This window comes from Rhinopithecus bieti, unplaced genomic scaffold, assembly GCF_001698545.2.
Source record: "Rhinopithecus bieti isolate Rb0 unplaced genomic scaffold, ASM169854v2 scaffold_16733, whole genome shotgun sequence".
Taxonomy (NCBI): Eukaryota; Metazoa; Chordata; class Mammalia; order Primates; family Cercopithecidae; genus Rhinopithecus; species Rhinopithecus bieti.
In genome coordinates, this window is record NW_016808601.1 from 122,023 (window position 1) to 126,852 (window position 4,830).

Consider the following 4,830-nt stretch of genomic DNA (forward strand, 5'->3'; position numbering starts at 1 on the left):
TTTTTGAGACAGTCTCACTCCATTAACCAGGCTGGAGTGCGGTGGCACCATCTCAGCTCACTGCAACCTCCATCTCCCGGGTTCAAGCCATTCTCATGTCTCAGTCTCCCAAGTAGCTGGGAATACAGGCACGTGCCACCATGCCTGGCTAGTTTTTGTATTTTTATAGAGATGGGGTTTCGACATGTTGGCCAGGCTGGTCTTGAACTCCTGACCTCCAGTGATCTGCCCGTCTTGGCTTTTCAAAGGGCTGAGATTACAGGCGTGAGTCACTACACTCAGCCCAAAAAGTATACATTCTTTTGTGTAGAAATTCCACTTCCATGATTTTATTCTAAGGAAATACTTGGTTAAAGTGTGCATAAATGTGTATACAATAAATGTTACAACATTTTTATAGTATTGAAAAATTGCTATTGGCAAATAATCTGAAAAGGTCATCGATACAGCATTGGTTAAAAAAAAGACAGTATAGCCAAGAATTGAATATAATTTAGACATTGAAAATGATGAGGTACATATATCACGAATGATGATGTACAATGTGTTAATTCCAAAGCAGAGAGAGACCATATACTCAGTTCTGGTCATTGGTCAGGTAGTGTGGCTGCCAGAAGGAGTGCACATCATCTTTCTTGACTACACCACAATCAGAGTGTGGACTACTAGATTTTCATGACTCCCTTCCCCCTAATTTGAGAGCAGCTGTTTTTTTAAAGTAACACTTTTATCAGATTTCCCTAAAACATTCACCTTAATAGTCATGGAAATAACAATTCTCTTGCATTACTAGCTTACTGATGTATGTAATATTTAATTAAGTTATATAACAGTGATAACTGCACAAACAGGTTTGGGAATAAATGCAACAGACTCAGTATGCTTTTAAAATTTTTTAATGGATACATAGTATTTGTACATTTTTATGGGGTGCATGTGATATTTTGCTACATGAGTAGAAAGTGCAACAATCAAGTCAGGGAATTTAGGGTATCATCTTGAGTGTTGGGTGCATGTGATATTTTGCTACATGTGTAGAAAGTGTAATGATCAAGTCAGAGTATTTAGGATGTTCACCATCCTGAGTGTTTATCATATTTATATGATGGGAACATGTCAAGTCCTCTTTTCTAGCTATTTTGAAATATACAATACATTATTGTTAACTACAGTCACCCTACTCTGCTATCCAACATTGAGGCTTATTTCTTCTGTCTAACTCTATGTTTGTATCCATTAACTTACCTCACTCTTTGTCCCTACCACTTGCTCCCAATCCTTCCCAGTCTCTCATTCTACTCTCTACTTCCATGAGATGAGATTTTTTTTTTCTTTTTCCTCCCACATATGAGTCAGAACATGCAATATTTGCCTTTATGTGCCTGGTTTATTTAACTTAATATAATGTAAAGGCTGTTGGTAGGAATGTAAATTTGTATGGCCATTACAGAAAACAGCATGGAGATTTCTCAAAAAACTGAAAATAGAACTACCATATGATCCAGCAGTCCCATTACTGGGTATTTACTTATCCAAAGGAAAAGAAATCAAGGGAAAATATATCAATGGGATACCTGCATCCCAATGTTTGTTGCAGCACTGTTCACAACAGCAGAGATATCGAATTAACCTAAGTGTCCATCAACGAATGAATGGATAAATAAACTGTGATATATAAATGTGTATATATAATATATAATATATATGATGATATATAATGTGTAAATATAATATATAATGTTATATATCATTATATATCATGAGATATATAATATATAATGGATATATTGTATACATATATATATATAATGGAATACTACTCAGCCATGTAAAGAATGAATTCTGTCGTTAACATCGACATGGATGGAACTGGAGGACACTATGTTAAGTGAAATAAGTCAGGAACAGAAAGACATATCACATGTTCTCATTCATATGTGGGAGCTAAAAAAGTTGATCTCTTGGTATATTTTTAATTCAACAGTGGTAGTGCAAGTAACAGGTACATCCTGGGTGGGGCGTGGTTGGGGAGTGCCGCCAGCCTCGTTCTTCAGTGTACTCCATGTATGTCGATACTTGTGTGTTTTGGGGGAGAGAATGGACATAGATGGTGATTTCAGTGAGATGATTAAGTGAAGTTTGCCTACAAGCACTTCTACTTACATTAAACAAAAAAAGCTAAGGTACAATGCCATATGAATAATCTTATTTTTGTGAAAAAATATTTAAATGGATATAAATCAAGGTGTTATCAATGACACTTATTTTATTCTTTATATTTTAGCTGTTTTCTGAAATTTTGCAGTTATTTTATAATTAGGAAAATGGAGCTCATTTTATTCTTTATATTTTAGCCGTTTTTTAGCCGTTTTCTGAAAATTTGTAGTTACTTTTATAATTGGGAAAAGAAAAGCTCTGTCCATTTTTGAAAATGTAGGTTGCAACATGAAAACAAATCAGTGGTTTGCTACACAAAAAGTGACTTAAGAACATGATCCTATATTTCAGTAGTTTTGAGATGTGTTTTTTCATCTTGGCACATTGTTAGATATGGAAATAGAATTTCAAATTAAGTAAATGTAGAGAATTCTAGTTTTCTAGTAAATGCTAGAAAGGCTGCAAAGCACATGTGCATACATTGCAACTGTCTTCTGGAACATATCCTTGGTTCAACAGAAGCAATGCCTGTGAATCCTTAGATTCTCTGGACCAAATTTTAAATTACAATGTACCTTCTGCACCTATGCACAGAAGAGCTATCTGCTTCAGCGGGTGACCCAGGCTACCAGTTTTAAAAGTATTTCCTGACACCTGTGAAGTTGGTAAATATTTCCTGTTTCTGTTGTGTCTAGAGAAAACAGGAATTAACAACTTGGAAGCAATTATTAAACACACATCGTGAATGACCTCTCCTGGACAGTTCCCACTATATGAAGTTCTCATTTTCTTAAAATCTGTCGTAACATATTTCTCCTGAGGGAGAAAAATAATTGTCATAATAATCCAATAGTCGATTGAGTGGTGGAAGATGAACCTTATACCCAGGAGGAATGGTACCTATGTTAGCTGTGAGATTTGTGGAATTTAAATATAAATCCCATTGCAAGTTTTCCAAAGTAAGCAAAACCGACTAAGAGAGCAACGGATATCCTAATGATGGCTCTGAGCTAATTATACGTAATTAGCCTATTTAAAAAATATTTTTTGGTCATCTTAAAGTACTGTGGAAGGACAAGGACTCTAGTGTTTTTAGTCAGAGGGAAGCAGGACTCACCTACTGCACTACTCAGTAGCTATTGGCCTCAGATGGGTTATTCAATCGCAATGCCTCTCAGTGTCTTGTGTGTGAAGTGTGGGTAACGGCTCATGTGCAAAGTTGTAAGAATCTTTGCACATGTTCTAGGTATGCCAGTGAATTCTAACACTGTGTCTGCCATATCTTAAGCTTTCCATAGATGGCAGATAATTCGTGTTATTATGAAAACCAACCTCATTTTTTTGTATTTTAAGTGTCCAATAATTTGCCACAAGACTGAAATACTTAAAATATTTTACATTTTCTATTCAAGATGACTAGATAAAGAGATTGAAGAAGATCTACTAACTTCTTAGCAAACTTGAAGATATCCATAAAAAGAAAATTGGAATGAGTGAAATTCAATTAATATCATTTGAAACTCTCACAATTCTACAAGAGAAGTGACTATTTTAAAGAACAAATAATAGCGTTCTATTTAAATCTCCACACAATTATTAGCATGCTCTTGAGAAAAAAAAAAAAAAAGCACAATGCTTCAGGAGAATGCAAGGGACCCCTACAGATGTGGCACACTTCCCTGTATGTTATTTTTAGTCTTCTATTCCTGCCTTTTATTTTGGGACTTGGCCCGCTTCCTTTGTAGTTTCCCCTTAACTTGCTCATACCTTTCTTTCTTATATAATGCATTTTAAGCTACTCTTTTTTTTTTTTTTCACCTCTCAAAGGAAATTCAAGGAATGTTGGCCAGTTCAGGAACTCCTGCTAGTCTTGGCACCAGTAAAGTTCTTGGTTTGAAAACAACCTAGGGAATCCGGGATCGTGGTTGACTTTCCAGTTATTTAATGCATCAGAGCTGCTGACAGATCTGAGACTGGAGAGAAGTAGATTTTGAATACCATTTCATGAAGTTGTTTCATGGCTTATAGAAACGAGAGGAATTTGAAAATGGACTCTGTTTACGATAGATTGATATAAAAGCAATATCCAGTTTTAAAATTTAGGAGACAGCCGAGTAAGTCTAATTCAGGGCTATTTAATCTTTTACCGATTAGCAGTTAGTCAGACAGTCTTGGAGGAGGAACGTTCATTCTGCACTATGTAAATGGAAGCAGAGTGAGAAGATGAAAAGTTATGGTTCCATTTTTAAGAAGCCCTGTGGGGAAGCTGTGGAGATGGAACATAGAAAACTGGAATAGCTGTAGAGATAGAACAAAGAATACTGAAAGGCAAAGGTGCATAGTTTAATCATGTGTGGTAGTTTATGGTTCTTTGGATGGAAGTGAAACAAAGCAAAAGAGTGAAAAAACTCTGACTAACTTCAACAACAATGTAATTTATTTGAAGGTATGGGATGCCTCCCAAAATGGAAAAAAAATAACAAAAACAAAACACCTGTTGAATCAACTGGTTTGGCGAGTACAGGGCAGCATGGGAGGTGCAGGTGGCAGAGCTGATAGGTATTTTTGCCAGATTGTTGCCGCTGAGATAAAGAACTACAGTTGCTTTGTTTGTATTCCAGTGCTGCTCCATGGCTCCAAGGCTCTTTGAAGCTCTTCTTTGGGTTAACCTCA